The sequence below is a fragment of the Phyllopteryx taeniolatus genome, chromosome 14 (genome assembly GCF_024500385.1).
Source record: "Phyllopteryx taeniolatus isolate TA_2022b chromosome 14, UOR_Ptae_1.2, whole genome shotgun sequence".
NCBI lineage: Eukaryota > Metazoa > Chordata > Actinopteri > Syngnathiformes > Syngnathidae > Phyllopteryx > Phyllopteryx taeniolatus.
Window position 1 is genome coordinate 23,101,868 of NC_084515.1, and position 13,760 is coordinate 23,115,627.

The 13,760-nt window shown below is 42.0% G+C and overlaps 1 protein-coding gene across 3 annotated transcripts in view; it reads left to right on the forward strand.

The window, feature by feature from the left end:
• Positions 1-13,760, forward strand: part of slc6a9 (solute carrier family 6 member 9) — a 55,563-nt gene that overhangs the window by 3,974 nt on the left and 37,829 nt on the right. The window lies entirely within an intron of this gene.

Consider the following 13,760-nt stretch of genomic DNA (forward strand, 5'->3'; position numbering starts at 1 on the left):
CATTCACAAGCAAAGATGGGGCGAGGTTCAAAACTTTGTGAATAAGTGCCTGAAAAAATAGTCAAACAGTTTAAGGACAATGTTCCTCCACGTACAATTGCAAGGAATTTAGGGATTTCATCATCTACCGTCCATAATATCATCAAAAGGTTCAGAGAATCTGGAGAAATCACTGCATGTAAGTGGCAAGGCCGAAAACCAACATTGACCAACCTTCGATCCCTCAGGCAGCACTGCATCAAAAACCAACATCAATATGTAAAGGATATCACCACATGGGCTCAGGAACACTTCAGAAAACCAATGTCAGTAAATACAGTTTGGCGCTACATCCGTAAGTGCATCTTGAAACTCTACTATGCAAAGCAAAAGCCATTTATCAACAACACCCAGAAACGCCGCCGGCTTCTCTGGGCCCGAGCTCATCTAAGATGGACCGATGCAAAGTGGAAAAGTGTTCTGTGGTCCGACGAGTCCACATTTCAAATTGTTTTTGGAAATTGTGGACGTCATGTCCTCTGGGCCAAAGAGGAAAAGAACCATCTGGACTGTTATGGATGCAAAGTTCAAAAGCCAGCATCTGTGATGGTATGGGGCTGTGTTAGTGCCAATGGCATGGGTAACGTACACATCTGTGAAGGCACCATTAATGCTGAAAGGTACATACAGGTTTTGGAGAAACATATGCTGCCATCCAAGCAACGTCTTTTTCATGGACGCCCCTGCTTATTTCAGCAAGACAATGCCAAACCACATTCTGCACGTGTTACAACAGCGTGGCTTCGTAGTAAAAGAGTGCGGGTACTAGACTGGCCTGCCTGCAGTCCAGACCTGTCTCCCATTGAAAATGTGTGGCGGATTATGAAGGGTAAAATACGACAACAGAGAACCCGGACTCTTGAACAGCTGAAGCTGTACATCAAGCAAGAATGGGAAAAAATTCCACCTACAAAGCTTCAACATTTAGTGCCCTCAGTTCCCAAACGTTTATTGAATGTTGTTAAAAGAAAAGCTGATGTAACACAGTGGTAAACATGACCCTGTCCCAGATTTTTTGGAACATGTTGCAGCCATAAAATCCTAAGGTAATGATTATTTGCTAAAAACAACAAAGTTTATCAGTTTGAACATTAAATATCTTGTCTTTGTCGTGTCTTCAATTAAATATAGGTTGAACATGATTTGCATAACATTGTATTCTGTTTTTATTTATGTTTAACACAATGTCCCAAATTCATTGGAATTGGGGTTGTATTACAGCATATGGTAGATAGTATAAAGTTCACAAGACAGGTGAAAGTGTTAGATAAAACCCAACACAGGCTGAGTTTTACAGCTGGAGATTATGATAGTCATTCTAGCTAAAAATAACACTGAAATAGCATAAAGACAGAAATAAAATATAAAGGTTGTATAGAAATAATAGAATGGTAAGTCATGCCCACACATAAATCAATTGTGTTTTGGACGGTGTGTGTGCATGTGCGCATGCGTGCACGCGTGTGCCCGCCTTCCTGTCACCAATTGGCAAAGTATTGTCTTTTTTCCCATTCTTCACTTCTCTGTTCTCGTTTTCTTTTTCATATTTATATTAACACTATTTGTTAAAATGTCAAAGTAATTTACCATTTGATTCTGTTGTTTTCATTTGGTAGTAGTTAAAGAATGCTGTTTTGTGTGGTACATTATTACAACATGGCTGGATTAATTTATGCTGTTACAAACGGTTGGTGGATGGTCCCATCACTGTAAATCTTGTTAACACACAAGGCACTCGCTTCCTGCTTGGCTGGTGCAATTCTGCCGCCTCTCTTTCTGTCTAAACTTAATTCCCGTTTCGAGGGAGACACGCATCGTCAATCTTCCAACATCGGCGTCTTTGACTGTCCTGGAAGCCACCACTTCCACTGAACAGATGAGTAGATTGGCACAAGCCTTTATAGGATGGATAGATGTCTCTTTGTTTTTTTTTTTACTCCGTGGTTACTTATTTCCACTTCTTGTTTTTCTCTTTAGATGTATGTGTAGGGCTGTGTGAGTAGAGGGAGAAGATGGAGGAGTTCAATTGAGGTTTTGACCATTTTCTGCATGACACTGTTTTTACGTAGTGCTTCTGGTTCTGTAGACCCTGATGTCCTTTTGTACTGCCTCTAGGAGAAAAAGGCATAATACAAAGTAATAGAAAAAAGATGTAGTACGGTAGTAGTATGTATGTAGTAAAGTATGAAACTGCAAATGTACTGCTGGTTGGTTGGCTTGTTGGTTTGTTTATTTATTTTATTTTTTTGTAGCATTAAGTATAAACTACACAACCAATTTTACCAAACCTCTGTGTGCATGTACCAAGCAAGAATTTTTTTTATCTAAGATTTTTTATTTAAAAAAAATGTTGTGTCAGGAATGTTTCACTTTTGAGTTCTGCCATCCATTGTAAAAAGAAAAAAGTCACATTGCCATTGTTTTACATCTGAACAATGCTAGTGTATGGATGGAAAAATTAACATAAAATCACTTTTGTTGGTTGAGCCCTAGGAGAGGTCTGCGGTCTACTGGGTGTCATTGTGGTTATTATTTTAATCCATTTACAACGTTACAATTTTGCTGTTTACTCCTTAAAGTATGTGCTAATTTTCTGTTCTATTATATTGGTGCACCAGCACAGACATTGTAGCACTAACAATACTTTTAGTTTTGTTAGCAGTTTTTACGAACATATGTTGCCACAAAATACAATTATCATAAACTGTTTAACATTGGCAGCACGATGGGCAACTGGTTAGAGCGTCTGCCTCACAGTTCTGAGGACCAGGGTTCAATCCCCAGCCCCTCCTGTGTGGAGTTTGCATGTTCTCCCCGTGCCTGTGTGGGTTTTCTCCGGGGACTCCGGTTTCCTCCCACATCCCAAAAACATGCATGGCAGGTTAATTGATGACTCTAAATTGCACGTAGGTGTGAATGTGAGTGCGAATGGTTGTTTGTTTATATGTGTATATTGTTTTCAGTTTATATCTTCCCCGCAATTGACTGGCGACCAGTGTGGGGTGCACTTCGTCTCTCCCACAATAACAGCTGGAACCTCATGAGGACAAGCAGTATAGAAAATAGATAGACATCAACATTAAAAAAAAGAATTTTTGATGCATTTATGGCATAAGAGATTATTGTCATAAATGTCACACATATTGGCATCTGCATTTTACCATCGTTGTGAAGTTAATAATCCCACACCTGGGGTCACACACTGGAACACTAAGCCATTTTCTAAGGGAGTCTATTGTGGAAGTCGGGTGCCTTGCTCAAGGACACATGAGCCTAGCGAACTGCGCAAGTTGGTGGAGTTGAACCTAAAGTCGTTTGGTCACAGCCCAGATTTTTAACGACAGGACTCACGGCTGCCCTCTTTTTCCCGATGATTTTTACAAAGCTGTAATTGCACAATTCCCGTGTACCCTCTGTGTGTGTGTTTTGTGTATGTGTGTGCACGCGCATGCAGTGTATCCCCGGGGCACCATGGCTAATGTGTGCTCTAGGCTGTGAAGTTAAAGGAAAAAGAAAAGAAATAGTGGAACCCACGGCTCCAAACCTCCCCGGGGTCACAATGCACAACGACAGATGAAATACTCACATTAAGTGCACAACAACACACACAAGCCTTTTTCTGATTCCAACACATATAAGTGCTCATCCCACAAAGTTGGATGTATTAAAATATCAAACTTAAAATCCAGTAACTGTAGTTACTATTTATTGCATACCAATACACAAATAAAAATAAAGTATTCATCAAGTGTACTACATGTGTTTTTTGTGGACACTCACTACAGGTATAGTTCGACAGTTGCTATGTCTTCCTTCTAATTCGTTATTATGTAATAGACATACTGAGTTGCCAGTCAGCCAGTTCAGTTAACTGCAGTGCTCAGCAAGCGTGTTGACTGCAGCTTGGATGAGGGAGCAACAAACAGATGTGAATGAAGAGAGAAAGTGTTGTGCGGGCATTTGAGGGTTGAAAAGTCAGACATGATTTGAGTGTCTGATCTCACCCACCTGATCAACCAGCTGAATGAAGAAGAAGAAGAAGTGTTACAGGTCATGGGTAGTCTCACAGGGCAAAGTCTGCAGTTCAAAACACAGGCAGCAGCAAAGTGAATACGTAGGCAGTGGCCAGGGGTGGCAGTTGCACATCTTTGTGTCGGGGTCTAGTGGCCAAACACACAAGTTGGACGCAGTCCACACAGTTTCACAATGCGCATTTCTCTGAATAGGGCACAGGGCACTATATAGTGCACATGGTTGTACAGAACAGTGGTGACAGTAAAATGTGCAGGACAGTGGTGACAGTAAACAGGACAGGCTATTGCACAGACTGTAATACATGACACAGGTAGATGTATAGGGCCCTAGTGACAGTGCAAGGCACATAAGTAGTCCTATTGGGCACAGGTGGGGCAAATGGATGTCAGCCACATTTGGTCGTACAGGGTAAAAGTTATAGAAGGCACAGGAGCCAGTAGAAGATACACATACTGAAGTTGTACAGGACATAGGGAGTCATGCAGACCATCGGCTATAGTATAGACATTAGCAGCTGTTCAGCGTACAAGTGGTTGCACAGGTAGACATACACGGCACAGGGGCAGTACAGAATGCAAGCACTGTCAAATAGCATGGGATTTCATATGGGCACAGGCATGCAGTGTACAGGCACAGGTTGTTGTACTTGGCACAAGCGGCTGCACGGTGCACCGTGCCAGTGCAGAGCGAAGAATGTTGTACAAGATAGGGACACTTGTTAAGAAAACAAGCGGTTGTACTGGGAACATGGTTCATAAAGGGGACAGGTCGTTGCTAGGGAAGTCATAGAGGGCAAAGGTACTCTTGTAGAACAGAGCACAGGTGGCAGTGCAGGGCATACAGGTCACAAACAATCCTGCAGGGCACCTGACCAGAGCACAAGTGGCAGTACAGGGCACAGGTGCCAGCTCAGGGTGCAAGTCATGAACAGGGCAAAGGCAGCTATTCAAAGCACTTCAGGAAGCATAAGGCACAGGCAGTGACCAGGGGTGCCTGATGTTCATTTGATGGACGAGGTCCACAATTGCCACTACTGGGCACTAAAGTAAGCCACTACAACCAGAGCCAATAGCCTACATACAGTATGTTTTAAGGAGAAAAAATGTCTCATTCTACTTCGGACCTTAACTTTTTATGATGAAAAAAAAAAATCACTGTGATTTTCTTCCCCTTTCTCTCATTCTCTCCGTTGCCACAAAAAAGACGTGAGCTCCCCTTGTCCTCTGAAGTCTCTAAAATTATGGGCCCTAACACAACAGGGCTCTTAAATCCCCCACAGCTTCATTTAGCAGTATACCTTTCTACGGTTTCCCACTGAAATGATTTCAAAAGGCATTACAGAACCATATTTAGGTAATTTGTCGCGCTTGAACCCAACCTGCTCCCTCGTGTGTATATAAGAGGTGAATAGCAGCTGTAGGGGTGTCTGATTTTCTCAGGGCAAGACAACCCTGTCCTGCTTGCACATAGTCGTTCTGTGTTAGTTATTAATTTTCCTTTGATAATCCCTCTCTCATTTACTCACGTTGAATTTGTAAAATTTCTGGTTTATTGTCAAGTACAGGCAATACCTTCTGAAATATTAACATTCTTGTGCTGTGTTAATGCACCTCCACAACCCAACCAATGGAGAAATTCAGGTTTCACAGTGTGGGCAGCAATCATTTATGACACCAATCTCGCTATTCCAGATCTCACTATCATTGCTCATGTGAGAATTTAAGTCCTCTAGCAGAACGAAAGAGTGCTCAATACCACCTCCTCCAAGGACCCAATAATGGGTGGGTACTCTGAGCTGCTGTTTAGTGCACAAGCACCAACAACAACTGTCAAGACCCATTCCCGCACCCAAAGGCAAAGGTATGCTACCCACTTGTTCACTGGAATGAATCTGAAAATACAGACACCAATATGGCTCTCACCAAGAGTGACTCCAGAGTAGAACATGCCTGTGAATATTCTCATTCATCCCAGTCATTTAATTCTCGGGGCATTGAATCAATCGCAACAAGGCTTAATTAAATGTTCTGATGAAGCCTGCTAGGATGAGAGGTGAAATATCTTCGAAGACAACTAGAACAGTCCAGTTGTGATTGACTCAATGTCCAGAGTAGAAGAGAGTTCAACGCCTTAAAATGAGTGGTTCCAGAGCTCAAGCCATGTAGGCGACCTCAACTATTGTTTACTATACCTTGCAGGAACCTCTCGACTGTGCACACCAGCTCAGCCTCTTTCTCTGACAGAAAGTTGACATTCCACATCCGTAGAGCCAGTTTTTGCAGCTCAGGATTGAAATGACAAGTTCCCTGCCTTCGGTTCACAAACAGCTCCCTCTGCACCAAACCCCCTTGGCGCCTCCAATGGGTGGTGAGACCATGGGAATGGGCACCCATGTTGCTGGCCCACCCTCATGGCTGGCTGCCTAGGGGGCCCCAGAAGCGTACTTCTGGGCAAGGAAAAAGTCTACTGTTTATTTCCATATTATCGTAGGGGGTCTTGTAAATTGTGCTAAGTCTTGTCACTCATACAGTAACTGTTTGTTCTACTGTAGTGACCCTACTAGGGCCGTAAAGCCCCCAACAAATCCATCAAAATGTATACATTTATCAGATGTAATGTTTCACCACAATTCTACTGTTTTGGACAATATATTTATTATCAACTTTTTACCTTTACCTTTACCTGGAAAGATAGGTGCTATGAATATTTTGCCCACCATATACTTTAAACTCACCCCCTATATTTACTGGTATATTTCATAGTAAAGGCGGCACGGTGGCCGACTGGTTAGAGCGTCAGCCTCACAGTTCTGAGGTGCGGGGTTCAATGCCCGTCCCCGCCTGTGTGGAGTTTGCATGTTCTCCCCGTGCCTGCGTGGGTTTTCTCCGGGCACTCCGGTTTCCTCCCACATCCCAAAAACATGCATTAATTGGAGACTCTAAATTGCCCGTAGGCATGACTGTGAGTGCGAATGGTTGTTTGTTTCGATGTGCCCTGCGATTGGCTGGCAACCAGTTCAGGGTGTACCCCGCCTCCTGCCCGATGACAGCTGGGATAGGCTCCAGCACGCCCGCGACCCTAGTGAGGAGAAGCGGCTCAGAAAATGGATGGATGGATGGATTTCATAGTAAATTTCATTCTAACTGTAGTCTGGGGTTGTGTCGAACTATTTATCCTAAAACACCCATCAGTATGCTGCAGTCCAGTTCAAGACCAGTGCAAATACTGTACAACCACAACAATAAACATGCAATGGACCCTCGCTATTCACTGGGGATAGGGACCGGACCGTAAATAGTGAAAATCGGTGGAGATATATATACAACCCCAATTCCAATGAAGTTGGGACATTGTGTTAAATATAAATAAAAACAGAATACAATGATTTGCAAATCATGTTCAACCTATATTTAATTGAATACACTACAAAGACAATATATTTAATGTTCAAACTGATAAACTTTATTGTTTTTAGCAAATAATCATTTACTTAGAATTTTATGGCTGCAACAGCTGGGACAGGCTCATGTTTACCACTGTTTACCACTGTGTTACATCACCTTTTCTTTGAACAACATTCAATAAACGTTTGGGAACCGATGACGCTAATTGTTGAAGCTTTGTAGGTGGAATTCTTTCCCATTCTTGCTTGATGTACAGCTTCAGCTGTTCAACAGTCAGGGGTCTCCGTTGTCGTATTTGACGCTTCATAATTCGCCACACATTTTCAATGGGAGACAGGTCTGGACTGCAGGCAGGCCAGTCTAGTACCCGCACTCTTTTACTACGAAGCCACGTTGTTGTAACACGTGCAGAATGTGGTTTAGCATTTTCTTGCTGAAATAAGCAGGTGCATCCATGAAAAAGATGTTGCTTAGATGGCAGCATATGTTTCCCCAACCTTTTGATGATATTATGGACCGTAGATGATGAAATCCCTAAATTCCTTGCAATTGTACGTTGAGGAACATTGTCCTTAAACTGTTCGACTATTTTCTCATGTACTTGTTCACAAAGAGGTGAACCTCGCCCCATCTTTGCTTATGAAAGACTGAGCAATTCAGGGAAGCTCCTTTTATACCCAATCATGGCACCCACCTGTTCCCAATTAGCCCGTTCACCTGTGTGATGTTCCAAACAGGTGTTTGATGAGCATTCCTCAACTTTCTCAGTCTTTTTTGCCACCTGTCCCAGCTTTTTTGGAACATGTTGCAGCCATAAAATTCTAAGTTAATGATTATTTGCTAGAAACAATACATTTTATCACTTTGAACATTAAATATCTTCTCTTTGTAGTGTATTCAATTAAATACAGGTTGAACATGATTTGCAAAACATTGTATTCTGTTTTTATTTATGTTTAACACAACGTCCCAACTTCATTGGAATTGGTGTTGTATACTAAACCCCAACAATTCTTGAATAAGCAGGGATAAACCGCCAATAAGTTTTTTGGGGGGTTGGTTTCCCCCCAAAAAACAGCAAACAAAAGATGAATAAATAAATAAATTTAAAACAATCAGAAAAATTTGAAAAGAAATTGAAAAAAAATCCACAAGTAGATGAATCTGAGGGTGCTGAACTGTGAGTATGCGGGGCTCCACTGTATTGTTAAATTACCGCAATTCTGACAGTGTTTATCACGACAAACTATCATCATGTTATTAAAAGTCGAATTGTTTAGTATTGGCTCTTAAAATATTGTACATGTCTACCTGAAGTTGTGAGTAATATTTATTGCAGGTCTATATTTATTTTTCACTACTTTTACCCCAGTTGAAAATTTTCATTAAATGTTGAACAGACTGAGCCAGATATCTTTCACCAATTTAGTATATTTTCACCAATTTCGTATATTTTAGAAATGTTTTTTTTTTTTTTTTTAAAAATCATCACATGTAAAATGAAATTAATTATTTTTCCGGTAGTTGAAGATGGTGAGAGACAGATATGATGAATTTTTGCCCTCCCCATCCTTTTGTCACATTACAAGCACGACAGTGACTTCAGCCACGTGCGTCCAACTTCAGTCACATGTACCTTGCTTTCATTCCCAGCACTGGTCCCATATGTTTGTCAAAATGTGTGTGCTGTGTGCTTTTTTTCAGCCTGATTTGTTCCCCTGCTTTCCCTCCGATGAGCCCCGCTCTCCCTGGGGGTCCGAGGCCGAAGCCTCACGCTATTTATACAGACCCAACAGCTGGGGCCCTCCCAGCTAAAGCAGTGGGGGTCGGGGAATGAGTAGAGAAATTATCATGGAAACTTCAGGTTAAACGAAGCGTTGGAAATGTCTCCCTGTTCACTTTTTTTTATCTCGTCTTTCTCTTGGTGCTTCTTTTACTTGGGGAACCAGGGCAGCCGGGTCAATTGGACAAGTATCCAGCATCATTTATATGATTCTTCCAACATCTAAGTCCTCATTTTCTCAATTGCTTCTTTTTAAATTCTCACGGCATTGATACTCATTTATTGCACTACCTCTGCTTCCAGCCAAAGATGCACAGGGGACTTGGTAAACCTAAACAAGAAATGCACATTTTCAGTCAGCTTCGTGTGCAATTTAACACATTTTGTCCTTTTTGTCATGTTCAACAAAGCCAACCTACTGATGCAAAGTTCTATCTATCTTAGTTCCATCATTCTTTCTTCTCAATGGCTCTGAGAGTGTGTGTCCTATTGTGAACTTCAACAAATGTGTGTTCTCCCTGCTCTAGCCTTCCCCAACGCTAGCTCGCCTTCACTTGTGTCATTCTGTCTTTTCTCTACTACTCTGCTCTCATGTAATTCGCTCTTGAACGAAGATCGGTCGTACGAATGCTTCCTTCAGTTAAGGGCCTTTGTCACAGTTAGAGGTCTCATCACAGGCATGCTGGGCTGATGAGAGGTGAAGCGATATTAACCTAATTGTTTTAAGGGACATATATACAGATTGAGGAAGATGTAATCAGTGTAGCTGCAAGTTGGCCTCATTTAAGTTTGAGTTTTTGGTGGAAAAGCAGGTTTTATAATAGACACAGATGACATGACACTAAGTTACGCAGACAGCCATATATTCTGAATTGTTTAATGGTTTCTTAGGTATGTCCTACCCTTTATTTACAAACAGTAACCAAAAGTTGTATTTTGGGAATGTCTTTTTAAACAGTTGATCATTCATGCATTGTTTTCATTTGACTCTTAAACCCCACTGGCAACTTTCCGTTGAAAAAACATCACACATAGCCTAATTACCTCAGTCTGCCTCTAGTGTGTTTAGTGAAGTAGGAAAGAACATCCAGTCCATAGGACATGACTGCTGGTTTAATATGTAGAGTTAATACAACAACTTTTCATCTGTTTTACACTTTCTTTGTTCATGAAATATTGGCTAAACATTCACTCACTGCAATGTGATAAATAGTAACTTAGCTGTCAGGATACAGGTTGCAAGTCGGACCCAGATGCAGAGAGGACAGGGAGGTGAGTTTGTGAATAACGGTTTATTGCAGCTTGGAAGCGAACAAAGGAACTCCGAGAACTAAATCCGGGATTGGCAGGGTTCCAACGAGGACCGGTCTGGCAGGGTAGGAGTCCGTGTTGTCGGTGGGCCGCAAGAGGTGAGCACTGGTTTGCAGGAAGCAAGGGCAGCTGGCAGATCGACGTAGAGCGTTGATAGTCTGGCGACGAGTTGGAGTCCCACAGCGTCTTAAGAGCAGTCAGGTGTAATTAGGATGACAAGGTGCAGCTGCTAGACTCCAACTGGTCAACCCTGCAAAACACTCATGAAACACACACACAATTATAATAATGCATTCACTTAATTGATTTCTACAATGATTCAGATGGTTGCTCGCTGTTCACAAAGGAATGGAATACTTCAGATATCCACCACACATGCCCACGGAGCTTACGTATCTGACTGCCTGTAACCTGTTCAAATTCACCATAATCACGTTAGACTGGTGGTCTACCTACTGCGCTGGACTTAGACATGGTCCCAGCAGGCAAAAGTTTAGACCGGCTTTCTTCCACCAAATTGGCACATGCGCTGAACACATGTCAAAGGACACACCATTGTTGCACCGGTACGCCCAGCTTGTCACAAACTTGTCCACCAAATTGGCAAACCCGTGCCGCAAGTCTTACGTTTAAGGCTGCGCTCCAGCGCAGATGCGCTGTCGACAAATGTACAGCCCCGAGTGTTTAGAAAACATGAGAAGACGAATGTACAGTACAAGGGAAGCTGTGAAGTAGACTCATGTGACAATTGAGAATGTTAAAACATTCGATGCATGTGGTGCATCAACTGTGTGACTAAGCTTAAAAGGGACATATTAGGGATGATTGACTTTTTAATTGCTTGGAAACAAATAGTTGGGTCTGTCAATCACTCTGTTACCCATCAAGTATGAAATTGAACAATCAAGTACATATTTTTTTGTAAATGAAAATGAGTACACATCCCAAAAACATGCGTGGTAGGTTGATTGAAGATTCTGAATTGCCCGTAGATGTGAATGTGAGCGCGAATGGTTGTTTGCTGTGCCCTGCGATTGGCTGGCGACCAGTGTAGGGTGTATCCCGCCTCCCGCCCGAAGATAGCTGGGATAGGCTCCAGCAGCCCGCGAACCTAGTGAGGAGAAGCAGTAAAGAAAATGGATGGATGGATGGATGAAAATGAGTCTGTGAGTGAGCCGTTCTGAATTTTACTTAATAACCACCTCTACGCTGAGTTTCTCTGCCCTTGACTTGGAAGCTAGGCTGGGAGAAGAGCCGGAGCTGAATTGCGTTTTGTTAGATGCACAGATTAGCATTAGGTAATTTGCTTTTGATAAGTGGAGGGGGTGTATTTTGTTTTTGGTGATGGGTACATACCTACACTGGTTGGCACACTAATTAACAAGAGTAATTAGGTGGCTTGCTGATGAAGTGTTGCCTCCACAAGAGACAATAGAATCGCTGCTTTCCTGTAGAGGCGTGTGTGTGCTTCACAGTTTGCAGTCGATTTCTTTGATTCAAGACTAAGTATATCACCCCTCGCGTCTACCCTAGTCATCATTACTAACAAAATCCATATCTGCTATTGGCCAAGCAGTATGTTTTTATTTCGCCCCTGTCATTCAAATAGACTTTTTCAAATTGTTTGTTTTATGTTGCTATGTTTTACTATTAATAGTGATTAGTTAAAAAAAATTCCACTTGTTTGGTCAATAAGAATGCTAAAATAGCTATACATTTAATAAATATTTTAGATGGCGAACAGTTTGACCCTAGAACAGATTTGTTCTGCTTCCAAGGTCTTCTCTTGGTTGTTGTTTCAAAGTCTGAACATATTTGTAAACACTGTAAAAAAGGACTTTAACAAGCAACAAGCATATCAACTTAAAGCTTGACAATACGGATTTTTGATGTTATAGATGCTAGTTGTAATTTCATGAGTCCATTTGCGGCTTATGCCCTGCGAACGATGGATAGCCCAAGGTGTCATCCACATTTCTCCTGAAGTCAGCTGGGATAAGCTCCAGCTCACCTGTGACCCAGAACATGATAAGCGGTATAGAAAATGGATGGATGGCGTTTGTATTTGAATGTTGAGGTTTTTGTTCTTATGACAAGATTATTTGTTTCACTGTGTGTTCATTATCAACAATCGTTTGGTGAGTTTGTTGCATCTGACCAGTCCCAGTTGTTGGGGTGGTTATTAAGTGTTCTTTTTTTTGCTTCTTTTTTTATTGCCCTCAGCTCTTCCTGTCAGTACACTGGACAGGGCGGGTATATGTCAATAATTCCAGGGTGAGATTTTGAGGCTTTAAGTTGAACACAAATGAGTGACCGCTTGCCATGGTTTATCTTCTCATGTTAAACATATTTGACGGTGATGCACTGAAGCTGCAGTGCCCATTGTCCAATCCTTCTAAACACCCAATAGGCAATCTGCCAGTTGCCTTTCAGCTTTTGACATCATATGAACTGTGTCACTGAACAATGTATTAGAAGACATTGTCTTATTTTGCATCTTGGCTCATACGTTTGTTGTTATTTCAATTGCGCCTTAATTTTGTTACGCTTTTCCATATCCATATTTACCTCCCTTTCTTCTCAATTCTTTTTTGTTTTTAAATCTGACATTTGCCATTTTGTGACAAACACGCACAATATGTGCCACAAAACAGCCTATAGGCAAGAGTTTGAATTTGAAAGGATGTTGCAGACAAGACCAAGTAGGAGGGCTGTGCTCTCAGTATGTATGTGTGTGTTTGGTGTGCAGCGGGTGGCGGGTGGGGGGCATTGGCAATGTCAGGTTGTAGAGACAGACGAGGATTTGGAAGAGTCAAGTGCCACTGAAAGAGAGGTTGTTGGTGGTCTGCGGAGTTGCAGCAGCTGCCTCTGAAAACAAGTGGAAGAAATAAGAGAAACAGAAAGAGCTTGAAGGGGGGCAGACGAGTCTGACGTCACTTATTTGTTGCCTAACTTTAATCTGTTGGGAGAAAGAGTGAAGGAAAAAAGTGCTTGGCTGCAGCCCATACGTGCTGTAGACCCATCGTACTTTACTCTGCCAATCAGTGTACAAGTTCAACACAACACACAAACCACACAAATTCCTCCATCCTTCTTCCTCTCTTCTGCTTATGTATTCTGCCAAGGTGCTGGAGTGACAACAGGCCATTCATTGTGGATGTAGAGGAGAAAGACTGTGGATGTTTCCT